The 14,208-nt window shown below is 35.9% G+C and overlaps 2 long non-coding RNA genes across 2 annotated transcripts; one reads left to right on the top strand and one right to left on the bottom strand.

Annotated features, from left to right (window-relative positions):
- Window positions 1-8,158: 8,158 nt before the first annotated feature.
- Window positions 8,159-10,949, top strand: LOC141612095 (uncharacterized). Its single transcript, XR_012528987.1, has 2 exons — window positions 8,159-9,206; window positions 9,330-10,949. It is a non-coding gene; the product is annotated as an uncharacterized LOC141612095 (long non-coding RNA).
- LOC141612090 (uncharacterized) lies at window positions 9,809-13,294 on the bottom strand. The gene is made up of 3 exons (XR_012528985.1): window positions 13,017-13,294; window positions 11,893-12,116; window positions 9,809-10,266 (listed from the first exon to the last, which is right to left on the bottom strand). It is a non-coding gene; the product is annotated as an uncharacterized LOC141612090 (long non-coding RNA).
- Between the last annotated feature and the right edge of the window lie 914 nt (window positions 13,295-14,208).

The following is a 14,208-nucleotide window of genomic DNA, read 5'->3' as shown; positions in this document are numbered from 1 at the left end:
AAAAATTACCACTAATCAAATTTCTATACACTAATTAATTTTTCTTTCTCTCTCTAGCCACTAATCAAAAAAAAATTACCACTAATCAGTTTTGAGTTTCAGATTTCAAAAGTGTAAATGTAATGTTGTATGAGTTTTATAAGTGTAAATGTGATGTTTTACGAGTGTAAATGTAACATTTTAAGAGTGTAAATTTGGATTTTTGTGACGGAAATTTTGAATTTATATAATTTTAACATTTTACAAGTGTAAATGTGATGTTTTACGAGTGTAAATGTAATATTTTAAGAGTGTAAATTTGATTTTTTGTGACGGAAATTTTGAATTTATATAATTTTAACATTTTACAAGTGTAAATGTGATGTTTTACGAGTGTAAATGTAACATTTTAAGAGTGTAAATTTGATTTTTTGTGAGGAAATTTTGAATTTATATAAGTTTAACATTTTACAAGTGTAAATGTGATGTTTTACGAGTGTAAATGTAACATTTTAAGAGTGTAAATTTGATTTTTTGTGACGGAAATTTGAATTTATATAACTTTAACATTTTACAAGTGTAAATGTGATGTTTTACGAGTGTAAATGTAACATTTTAAGAGTGTAAATTTGATTTTTTGTGACGGAAATTTTGAATTTATATAATTTTAACATTTTACAAGTGTAAATGTGATGTTTTACGAGTGTAAATGTAACATTTTAAGAGTGTAATTTAATTTTTTGTGACGGAAATTTTGAATTTATATAACTTTAACATTTTACAAGTGTAAATGTGATGTTTTTCGAGTGTAAATGTAGTATTTTAAGTGTAAATTTGAAGGTTTAAGAGTGTAAATTTGGTCATTTGAGTGTGACTTTGGTCCTTTATAAGTGTAACTTTGGTCCTTTACGAGTAAAACTTTAGTCCGACTACCAACAAACACCACCACCGTCGTCCTCCACCACCAACTCATATCCACACAAATATATTAGTGCAAATCTATATAAATTAACAAGTGTAAATGTACAAATATATGAGTGTAAATGTAAAGAAATATGAGTGTAAATGTAAAATTATGAGTGTAAATGTAAAGAAGTACGAGTGTAATTGTAAAGAAATATGAGTGTAAATCTGAAAAATGCGTGTAAATGTAAAGAAATATAAGTGTAAATGTAAAGAAATACGAGTGTAAATGTGAGGAAATACAAATGTAAATGTAAAAAAATATGAGTGTAAATGTGAGGAAATGCAAGTGTAAATGTAAATAATTATGAGTGTAAATCTGAAAAATGCGTGTAAATGTAAAGAAATATGAGTGTAAATGTAAACAAATACAAGTGTAAATGTAAATAAATATGAGTGTAAATGTAAATAAATATGAGTGTAAATGTAAAGAAATGTGAGTGTAAATGTAAATGTAAAGAAATGTGAGTGTAAATTAGGGATGTCATTGGGGCGGGGCGGTGGTGGATATAGGCTCTCCCGTACCCGTACCCACCAAGAAAAACTCGTATCCGTCCCCGCCCCGCCACCCGTGGCGGGTACAAGTTTCCAAAACCATCCCCGCCCCAACGGTTGGAAATATAAAACCGTACCCGTCCCGCTTATCCATTAACCCGGTACACCATAATTTTATTCGATAAATTTTTTCGCAAATGTTGATTTAAGCATTATTAATTTCCATTTTCTTAAATTTATCTTTATATATGTTTATTTTTTTCACCAAACAAGTTAGTAAAAAACTTAATAAAATAACTATTATTTAAATTATATTTTTATTATAACTAAATAATATTTAAAAAATTGTCATAATCGCACTAGTTTTTTTTAGTATTTGGCGGATAGGCGGGTTTGAGGCGGGTAGGATGCAAAATCCATCCCCGCCCCATTACCCATGGCGGGTACAATTTTCATACCCGTACCCGCCCACCACCCGCCAAAGCTCTACCCATCCCCGTCCCAATTGGGGCGGGTGCGGGGCGGTACCCACTTGTACCCGCCCCGCTGACATCCCTAGTGTAAATGTAAAGAAATGTGAGTGTAAATGTAAAGAAATACGAGTGAAAATGTAAAGAAATACAAGTGTAAATTTGAAGAAATATGAGTGTAAATCTAATAAATATGATTGTAAATTTAAAGAAAAACCAGATCTAAAAAATAACAAAGAAACCCAACAAAACCAGATCTGAAAAAAATATATAACAAGACGATTTTTTATAAGACGAGATTTGAAAATTTATAAAATAAACACCCACAACCAAACAAAACACCACCTTTTCGAAAAGAAAAAAAAAATCTACATCTGAAACCAACCACGCATAATAACAAAACCCATTACCCACAACACAAAAAAATTGGAAAAAGGAAAGAAACAAGACAAAAAGACCGTCACATGAGGAAAGAAAAAAGACAAAAACAAAACCAGAAAAGAAGATGGTGGAGGGTGGGTCGTGGCGGCGGCCACAGATCTGGTTTGTGGGAGGGGATGTCAGATTTGGTCGGAGGAGGGCGGCATAGGGTAGTGGCGATGGTGGAGGTCGTTGGAGGAGATAGTGGTTGTTATGGTGCGAGGTTGGTTACGGTGGTGGTGGCAGACAGGAGGGACGTGGTTGCGGTGGGGTGATGCGAAGTAGTGGGGGTTGTGGGTCGTGGGGTGATGCGAGGCTGGTTGTGGTTGTGGGCGTCGGGATGGTGTGGAGGCGGCAGATGGTTGCGTGAAGGTGAAGACTGGCGGTGTGGTGGTGGTGGGCTCCGCGACTTTTTCTGCTTTTTTTTTTGTTTGTGGTTGTAAATCTAGTGTTGGAGAGGTTGTGTATGGTGGAGAGGAGGTGTTTGTCTTTTTTTCTGCATTTTTTTGTTTGTTGGAGAGGAGAGGAGGTGTTGGTGGTGTATGGTGGTGAGCAAGGTGGCAGAAAGAGGAGGGGCTGTGTTTGGTCGGTGGTGGTGGCCGCGTAGATACGAGAGGGACGGTGGTGGTGGGAGGGTATGTGTGTGGTGGTGGTAGCGGGTGTATGGGTGGTGGGTGGTGTGTCGTGGTGGTGGTGGTGGCGGGTGTGTGAGTGAATGAGGGGGAAATTTTTTTTTTTTTTGATTTTTTTGAATTATTTGGTTTTTGATTTTTGTTTGATTTTTGAGAGGAATTGAATGTTTTTGATTTTTAGAGAGATGAGAGGAATGATAATTGTGTGAGATGAGAGAGAAGTGAGTGAAAAATAAATGTTATATAGTAAAATTAGTGGTTGATTAGTGGAGATAGTGAGAGAAAGTGATTAATTAGCTTCAATCCGCTCCATTTAGCATTAATCCCTCCCTTTTCCCCTTCAATCTCAACCCTCCATCCTATCTTTTCAATGGCTCTTAAGAGGACTTAGGGACTCAATGTTTTTTGGTGGACTCACTTGATCCTTCTTTTATATATATACTAGATTTAATGCCCGTGCGTTGCACGGGCCTATTTGTAATGTCTAATCGTGCCTAATATAGTAACTGAAAAAGTGTTTGTATGATCGAAACTATGTGCTACTTCGTTCGTATGTTCTTCTACTCATCACATGAGATTAATAATATCTTGGTCAACTAATTCCTTAACGATTTATTTACCTTTTTGTATATGTCATCGCTTTTGTTGATGAAGTAATCCATGGTAAATTACCTACCTGATATCAAGTCTTTTTATAGTGACAATTTTCATTGATCAGAAATAGTTGTAAAAGTTTCGTCAATGCAACAAAATATTCCATCAACATACATGGTATTTGAGTTTAATACTCATCATGTTCCATCTTTTGTTTAGCTTTAATGAAATACTCCTGCAAAATAACAAAATAAAAATATTTCAAGCGGTGAGTAATACAAAGTAGTGTAATTGTATTGAAATTGTTATACACGTGATAATGTAATTTAGGCCTTAAAAATCAATTTGTTATGTTTTATGGTCGTTGAAACTCTAATACAGTGTACTAAGCAATTTAGTTTTTTATGCAAATTCACAATTATTCTTACTTAGACTAAATAAATGTTGTTACTTAGACTAAAAAAGACGCACATATAACATACTATTAAATTAAATACTTCTCAATTATAATCTCAAACAAAATTGTTGAGTTCTACGCATATAACCCACTCACTTATAAATTCGTCCCTTCACCCCTCACACACATATAGGAATAGATCTCAACAAAAATCAACATACTTATTCTATTTTTAATCATATAGCTTTAGAGTAGTTTCCAAAATTTAGATTTTCTAGTAATGTTTCAAAGCCATTAAGAAAAGCTAAAACTCTCTATAATCGCTCGAAAATACTAAGTATATCTCTTTTAGTATATGTATAAGGACCTTTGTCAAAAAAAAAAGTATATGTATAAGGACCACGAACTAAACCTACAAATTCGTAAATAAACACACCATTCAAATGTGAAGTAATGCATGCATATAAAAACCTAAAAAACGACTAAAGTTCACTAAAGTATTATTACAGGACTGAATGGAGTTCGGTTTTGGTAGTCGGCAAAGGAAAGCTTTCGTGCTAATTTGGTCAATCTTCATGCATATCTGTAGAATGAACAATGGCAAGTCCGACTACAAAAACCAATATCGGGACAACTTTCCCGTACTTTCTCACTATTGGATGCAAAAGAGTCAGAAATTCATCAGACATTAACAGACAATATTAATATCGGGCAAGTACTTTCCAATATGATCGTCCACTTCATCATGATCATCATGGTATAAGTTGAGTTCCAAAATTTCTAATTGGATAAAGATAATAATACAAATACGTTGATGGATTTTAGAACTATTTTTGTTGAACATATAAAACTCTAATAGCCGTATTTATAAATTTAATTTTTAATATTGCTTGACTCATGCATACACTATGTCAACCATAAATTAATAATCTAATTTCTCTTGAACAAATTTGCCCACTAATTGGATTATACATAAGTGGATTATACATCTGATGTAATATATTAGAAGGTATAGTTTTTGAGTATCAAGATAGAGTTTTTGAGTTTTAATTTAAAAATTTTAAGTTTTATTATAAATTTTTTGAGTTCGTTTAATTAAACATTAATCTCAAAAAATCACATTATAACTCACAAAAAAATTACATATAAGCTCGGAAAAATTTGACTTTTGACATCATAAAACTAAAATGTAATTTATAAACTCTATAAAACTCAAAAAAATACACAAAAACTCAAAAAGTCATTAAGTATGAGGTAGTACATCTGATGTACAATCCCTTTTCTCCAAATTTGCCACTTCATATTGTCATTGGTTTACCTATAATCTAATTTCTCTAAATCAATTTGCCCCTTCGTCTTGTCATTTGTTTACGTATTCTATATTTGGTGTCTTATTCATTTGTTTATCTTTTTATATTAGGAATGTTTTCCACTTGTCATTTTCAATATGGAGTAATATCACAAATATTCCTCTCCTCCCCCTTGGTGTTTGTCCCAAAACTAAAGGTAAATAAATAATTGGAATGAAGTATCTTTTAATATTTAACGGGGTATCCTTCTATTCATTAATATAAATTAATTCTACCCTTATACACACAAAAACTTGGAAGCGACATTTAAACTTACCATAGCTTCAAAGAAAAAAGACGTTTAAGTAATATAAGTATATAACTCATCGAAATCCTGCAGTGTGCTTATCTACCCAACAACATGAAGTCAGCGAGACTTACCATAGTGTTCCAAACGGACCCACAATTTTAATGTTAAATCGATTATCGTTACTCCATCAAAATTACACGTATATTAACATGGTTATCACGTATGAGGATTTACCATGAATATGCTCTTTCATGTGTGCCAATGTCCTCATTAACACCGTCCCTATCTACGTGCAAAAGGCTTATTTAATTTATTATCTTATTGTCTTATTGTCTTATTTACTTTCAAGGTTATTTGACATTGAATTTTTGTATTTTACCTCAGAGAATCGCAGGCATACAAACCATGTACTCAGTGTTGGAAGTTGGAACATGATTAGGAGTCAGTACAAAACTTTGGAAAAAATTAAAAAGTACGGCACATTACATACCCAAACAGATAAATTATGATCCAAAAACTATTAAGCATGAATAGGAAATAACAATAATTGAATTATAATAATGATGATTAAGATTGTGAAAAATAAGCAATACGTTCATCTAGAATCAATACTTTTACTGGTTACTATTCTAATAAGCACAACTCAAATAATGAAGGGTTTATAATGAAAAATCCAGCCTTAATTGTGTACTTGTCGAGAGCATCATAATAAACTTTCTTTATTGTACGGTTGTACCCATACATACCTGTCATCAAACAACAAATCATTATATTCATAACAAAACTGCAGATATTCATTACGTATAGAAATAATATGCGGTGCATAATATAATAATAATAACTAAGAAAAAAACTATAAAAAACATCTCATGTATAACAAAGAGTATAAAGAAGTATCATGAACATATTATGCTGTCAAACTAAGAATAAGACTATAAATAAAAATGCAGAATATCCCAATAACGATATATAAAGAAACCGATATTGGTCCTCCCCATCGATTGAAACTCCAAAAAGTGATCATCGTACTTTAGTCTCATATATATTTCCTGCGATAAAAACGAAGATTATTTAGTAAACCTATTATAAAAAACAAACAAACATAGGAATATGATTTATACACGTAAAAAAGCCATTATACTATGGGAAGGGGAGATACGTAAGAAGATCATATTAGGGTTACCAATATCTCCTATTTATATATATGTAAATAGTGGGAGCAAGTCTCCAATTCAAATTCATACTCAAATTGAAGTTTTTATGTTGCAATGTACGTTAGTTTTCTCTACGGTTTTTTTTTTCATTTAAATTTAATTCCATTATTTATTAGTCTTAGGTGTTTCGGTAATATTGGAGACTCTATAAACGCTCGAAAAAAGCTTTATTTATTAATATATATATATATATATATATATATAGAGAGAGAGAGAGAGGGAGAATCAGGATCTCGTGCGAACTATTTTACGGTGCGAACTGTACGAACTCAAAAGAAACCATTGGATGAACAAAATCAAAGGTCCAGATTGAATCTCTCCTTAACTCCAAACTCACTTTATCCTCACATATCCACTCAGGAACCCCCAATATCCCGTACACTCTACTAGCCCATCTCCAGGACTCCAGCCACAACTCCCACCAACCATCACCGGTCAACGCCGGCAACTTTTCTCCATACCTAAACGGCAAACCTCTTCTCCCCTCTATCCTCGTCTTCGACACCCGCACACTCATCGATGTCGTTCGACATCGATGTACCAACCTCTACGCTACCGCCTTGAGTGCCGCACCACCACCACCACAATCAGAGCCATTTTCGGCTAAAATAGACATAATTTGACTCGAAATTGTCCAACAATGTCACCCTGCGTTTAATTCTTTGAAATCCCTCTTCATTTTCCTTAGATCTATGATTCAATGAGATTATTTAAAATAAAAAAGTAAGATCGTCTTGGAGTAACGTAGATCGAGACATTGTGGCTCGGGTGGTGCTAGGCGATTTGCAGGTGGTTAAATCTGATGTCTAACGGAGTTTGGTGGTGATCTCGGTGATAGCGAGCGAGGCCAAGGACAAACGCCGACGAAAAATGATGAAGGTAGTCTGCTTTTATGTTTTATGATTACCAGGGAAGTTTCCGGCGTTGTTGCGGTCGTTTGTAGCGTGACTGTTATGGTCTGATGGTGATGGTGGTTGTGCGGTGGTCCTAGTGGTGTGTGGTGGGCGCGGTTACGACAGCGATGGTGGTGGATACGAACGTAGTTGGTACATGTAAAGGTATGACTGATGTGTTGGGTATTAAAGGAGTGGATTTGTGGTGGTGGTAGGGTGGTGGTGCGGCGGCAACGGTGGTGTTGATGGCGATAGTGTGGTGGGCAGTGGTTGTTCTTAGGTTTGGGGTGGATACATGTATGAATACTTGTAGATACATGTAGGAATACTACTAGGTATATGTACTCACAAATGTATCTAGCAGTACTGACAAGTGTATCTAGTAGTGTTTACAAGTGTATCTAGGTAGTTCGTACGGTTCGATCAAATTTGGGTTCAAGACAGATCTCGCCCCCTATATATATATATATAGGTGAGTCAGTCTGCGAACTAAAGTACGGTGCGAACTACCCAAAACAACAAAACACGCGCTGACATTTCAATGTATATACTATTCTCTTACTCCACGTCATATTTGCTCCCTGCCATTTAATTATTCCTATCCTCTTTCTCTCTCACACCGACGACTCCACGACCTCCAATCGCCGATGCCGTACAACCAATCCCAGCCGGGAAACGCAGAGAAGACCTAATCTACCAGTGATGTCGGACTTTAACATAGCCGACCCCATTCTTATTTCGTTTGTCTCCTTCATACTTCACATCATTGATTCATCTCGCCGGAAGCACAAGACCCACCCGCCGGAGAAATTAAATTTGTGACGGAAAATCGTCGGCAATAGTATGATTAAACGTCGCCGTGTGTCGCTGGCGTTGTCGCCTGTTTTGTGTTTTGTGTAGTGGTAGCGGACTGGAGTGCTGAGTCGCCTGAGTGGTTTAAGTGCAGCGACTGCGTTTAAGGGGCAAGCGACAACAGTTAGTCCGACGAAGCATGGTGGTGGTTGGATGATAAGGTAGTGGTTGTTGGGTTGAAGACGAGGGGTGGTGGGTGTGGTGTTGCTATGTTAGTGAAGTGCTATTTAATTAGATACGTCAAATGTGTCACCTGATACACGAAGGAATACTATCAGATACACAAATCGACAAGTGTATCTGAATGTATAATATGTGTATCTAGGTTAACACTCAAAACCTTAAATGGTTGAGCCACAAAAATGGGAACGCCTGAACAACATCACAACAACCCTTGACCTCAACTCCCTAAATGACGGTTCGGGCCAAGTTTTGCAACAAGATGACCCCCTTTACCTAAAGCGTGTCGCAATGTCAGATGTGGCTCTGTTATGGTGAAGCATACGAGCTCAAATAACTGCAAATCAATGGAGGAGTTATTGAAGGAGGTGAGAAAGGGTCGTAAAGAAATGGGGGGTTTATTAAAAGGGAAGGTTTGTGGGGATGCTATAGTTGTCATGGATGCATTTGTTTTGCCTCTTGATCACCATCTTGATTTTCACTCTAATTTGCTGGATTACTTTGAGACTCAACTGCAGGTTTGTCTTATATTTCATCCTTATTATTATTTATTGTATTCATTAATTAGCCTGTCCATCTTTGTGATCCTGTATCTCCTGTTTGTTATTCATTATTCATTGAATCATTTTTTTCTTATACAGAGAGGAGGGTTGGAAGATGTGGTTGGCTGGTATCGTACTAGTACTATTGGTGGCTACCCCACTGAGACCGACCTCTCCACACAAGTGCGCATCCAAAAGTTGAAGGATCCGTCTTTTGTACAGATAGCCTAGCATCTTTGCTGTGTTGCTTAAGCTCAGCTAGAGTAAGAAACTCATCGAACAAATCATTAGCATCATAAACATCCTTACGTTTCGAAATATAGTGTTGTGCATCGTGGGTGAGCTTATCCTTAGACTCAGCGTCAAGGAGGACATTCCTGATGGTGGTGATGGTATGTTTAAGGTCGTCATTTAAGATCTGTAGCCCCATAATGAGCTTATTCTGTTCATTTACGTCGATGTGTGAGCACTTTAATCACTCACTGCATCTAAGATTATGAGCTCGACATGAACGTCAAACCAGTAAAACATTATTCGAGAAGACTACCGGTGAGCAATGAAATGGTTGGCCAAGACAGTAAAATTAAAGGTTGAAAGGTTATACTAAGAAAGTTATAAAACAGATTACAGTTACTACAACAATTTCCCATCTCTTAAGATGGACCAGTAAAATTGTTTCCCAAAAAAAAAACAAAAACATAAAATCTGAAATGATAAACCAAATTCTCTTTCAGAGGTTAAATAGTAACTTCTGAATGGTTTACATGTTGCAATTTCCGACAATGTTGGAACCATGGAATGTTGTTAAATCCAGAAGCAGGGCTTTAATTTGCTCTAATTTGCTCAGGGTGCACACCCTGTCCATCTTTGGATTGCTGAAAAGGAAGATGAAGAAATGAGTCGGTGAGAAATGAAAATATAACTCTTCTTTTATGCTCTAAAATTACAGTAACAGCAGAAATGGAGGCCTCAGCAACATTGAGCAGTTCCCTGATCCCACTTCTGAAATGCAATTATTCTTCTGCTCTTGGTAATACTGGCAGGAGATGAAGATGACAATATACTGTCAAACAAAACATATTTTTAATGGCAATATTAAATTGGCAAAATCTACCCAACTACTTGCTTGTTGATCGTTAGGAAAGTTTAAAATGGCAAGATGACCTCTTAAAGTGAAAGCGGCTCAATCTTACGGCTGAGCCGCTTCCTCAGTAGTATCATACGCTCCTAACCATAATCTAGTCTCATTTCTTTTAGTGTTGAGAATTTCAGCCGCATAGGAGTGTATCTAGTGTGTCAAAGATGTGTATCTAATAAGATGCAGGAGTGTATCTAACTAGCTAAAAGTATATGTATCTAATAACTTAAAGAAATGTATCTAGCTAGCTAAAAGTATGTATCTAGTAACTTAAATGAGTGTATCTAGCTATTTAAAGGTATGTACCTAGTAATTCAAAGGAGTGTATATAGCAATCTACGTGTATGTATCTAGTAACTTAAACGAGTGTATCTAGCTAACTAAAGTTATGTTTCTATTAACTTAAAGAAGTGTATCTAGGAAGCTACGGGTATGTATCTGCCAAGCTACGGGTATGTATCTGACAACTTAAACGAGTGTATCGAGCTAGCTAAAGGTATGTATCTAGTAACTTAAAAGAGTGTATCTAGCATGCTACGGTTATGTATCTAATACTTAAATGAGTGTATTTAAAAACTTAATGGGATAAAAAACCAATGGCTTTAATGAGTGGTTCAAGTATTTAGCTTGCTAGATACACTCACAATATTTAGTAACTTAAAAGAGTGTATCTAGAAAACTCCAAAGAATCAGAGTTTTAAATATAAAAAGACTAATGGCTTTAATGACATACTTGAACCAGGCTTCTCGACATACCTAACAATGTGGGTCATCCCAGCTTTGTAACCTAAGAAAGCAGTAAGTTTTGGTGGCTTGCTAGGGTCATCCTTGGGGAAAGCCATATGTTATTATACGAGTAAGAATTGTACAAAAAGTGGTAAAAATTTCTAGAACAACTCACAATATCCAGTCCAGCAACACAATACATGAAGTAAATTAATACATAGAATAATCAGAAGCATTTGACTTATTTAATAATTCTACTAAAGCCTAAAATATACTCCCTTTGTCCGAATCATTTGTTTGCCTTTTTTTATTCTTTGAGAGGGTTATTTTAATCTAAGACAAACAAATGATTGGGATGGAGGGAGTACACAAGCATGTACCAGTTTGCTCATAAGGTTGGTAAAAGCAAAACGTATGTTCGAACTTCAAATATCTCGGATAATAGGCATCAAAATAACAATGGGTTAAGTAAATGTCTGTCAAGCAGACATCACAAAGTTCAAATCGGAAACATCAACCTATTTTTCAATAATAAGCTTATAGTAAAGGTAACTCAACAACCTCATTTCCCTTATTAATGATCATTCTAATATGATCAATAAATATCCTTCGGACAAATTTCACAGAAAATATGATCCAGTTGGCAACTATATCATATCACTAATCATACTTTGATAACTTCAAGTGACCTATAACTAGAGAATTATTACTAGCTAGTCCTAAGAACATCGAAAAAGCGAAAAAACAAACAAAAAGAACATTAAGTGACCGAGAATTAGGACGTAATGAAGTGCATACAGGTGATGACGAGTGTATATAGAAACTTAATTGGAACAATACCCCTGCAACACCACCTGACCAATCATCCCCACGAGACCAGTACCCCACCTATACCCTTTCGCTGTCTTTCCCCTCCCAGACAAGGCCTCCACGCCACCCTCCTCAACGATCCATCAGGCATCACGCTCCCTTCACTAGTTCACTACTCGCATCATCATTACTTGTCCTCAACTTCTTCATTTCTGCAAATTTAAAACGATGATTAAATGTTTGCTAAAATATCATGTGTATCTAGCAAGCAAAAGGTCTGTATCTAGGGTGCCAAATATGTGTATATAGCAACTGAGCTCGTATAAATAATGGTCCAGTCCATTAACTCAATACTCAGAGCTATCACATGTTCACATGAAACCAGCATAAGCTTGCTTGGCAAAATGTTTTCATCTATGAGTCAACTTCTATAGCCAATTCCCTCAGAAAAAGAAAAGACATAACAATCAATTCTGGACAAAAAACAACCAATTCCCACTGGTCTACAAGATATACCCTTTTGGGTTATTCATGGTTGGGCTATGTCGAATTCATCCTTTTGGTTATCAGGACCGGGATTGGATCATCGCTGAATTAGATACCACATATAAGGGCTTGCAAATCTGCTTGCTTTTCTTTTTCAATTGGAAGCTCAAAGGACAGTGACAGTATGCTCAGCATAACATTAAGTAGTTGTTCAATAATTTGAGCAGTGTCGGGCATTTTGGCACACCTAACTGTCTCATTCAAAGTTTCATACGCAGCAGAACGCAATATGTGCATCTACAAGTAACACAATGTGTATCTACACAAGTCGATATGTGTATCTACAAGTAACACAATGTGTATCTGGGGTGCTTCTTTATATATCCATCTCCCATACCAACTCCGGCAGGTCGTCACCACCATCAAAATTAACGCATAAATATATCTAAATTAATAAAAATTAACAACAAAATAGGAAAACTGAAAAAAAACGAGTAATGAATGAAAACTAGGAGAATAATTAGGGTTAGACTTCTTCAAACAAAGTCAAATTTGGGGGAAATTTTAAAACTATGGAAATAATTAATGAAAAATATGAGAATCATTACGAAATTAAAGAAACTTACATCAAATTTGATCGAAATTGCAGGACTGGTACGATGAGTTTGTCAGTTTGAGCAAAAAGTCGATCAAAGTTGTGGTTTTGTGCGAAAGAGTATGAGAAAGAACACGCCGTCGGCATCTGATCGTGGCCGTCGCATGACAGTGGTCGGAGGACAACGGTCGAAAGAGGAGGTGGATGTGAGCGACGGGAGAGATTGGAAAGGTTTGTGAGAGTGACTGTGAGTGTGTCGGGTGAGAGTGAGAATTGGGTTGGGGTTTGAAAGAGACAAACGAGCGTCTAATCTTGGCCATTCATTATTTGATCTGAAGGGCTTATGTTTAGTTCGTAAGTTCGCACCGAACAATAAAGTTTAAATCTGAGATCCTATTTATATATATATATATATATACTCTTGATTTTAGCGACACATTTTACTCATTCATTCTTTTGACAATTTTACCCTTCTCATTTCTCCCTGCATACTTCCCTCATACTTTCTCTCTCAATCAAAGATAGAATGTACTGCATAAAAATGGTACTGATATTATTTAAACGATTGAATCATGCAAATTAAGAGTCATTAACTCATGTGAAATTATTAGTATGCTCATTGAATCTTCATTAACCACGTTTATTAGGTAAATGATTTTAACAAATTTGTATGGCAAGAAAATCAAAATCAATTATAAACCTAAATCTATTGGTCACTCATTAACCACCACCGTTGACCACCCTTCCCCTCCCCTTGCCAGCCATCCCTCCCACCGCCGACGGTCGACTCCCATCGTCCTTTGCCGGAGACCTGCAGTCGGCATCACGATTCCCAACCCCTTCTGCCTTCTTCTCCTTCTTCCACCCACCCCTCTGCCTCCCTTTTCCACCCCAATGCCGACAACAAGCCATCAACCACTCCCGTCCCATGCCGACGACCGAACCCATCCCGTTCTCTAGTGCCGCCACCACTCAACCACCGACAATGATTTTGATTTCAAACACCCTAAATGAAAAAATTAAAAACAAGAAAAACAAAGAAAATTAATAATTTGATTAATGATTACGTAATTAGTAAATAAAATATTGATTCTATCCTCAGATTGTCATCCATGATTGATAAAATGCGTTAATTTTGATAGAATTTAGGGTTTGCAACTGAGAGGATTATGTTGAAGTCTTTTCTAGTCAAGGGTATGCAAATGGAAAAAGATAGACAAAAA

This window comes from Silene latifolia, chromosome 1 (assembly GCF_048544455.1).
Source record: "Silene latifolia isolate original U9 population chromosome 1, ASM4854445v1, whole genome shotgun sequence".
Taxonomy (NCBI): domain Eukaryota; kingdom Viridiplantae; phylum Streptophyta; class Magnoliopsida; order Caryophyllales; family Caryophyllaceae; genus Silene; species Silene latifolia.
Note: the sequence above shows the minus strand (reverse complement) of the source record. Positions and strands in the feature narration are given on the sequence as shown.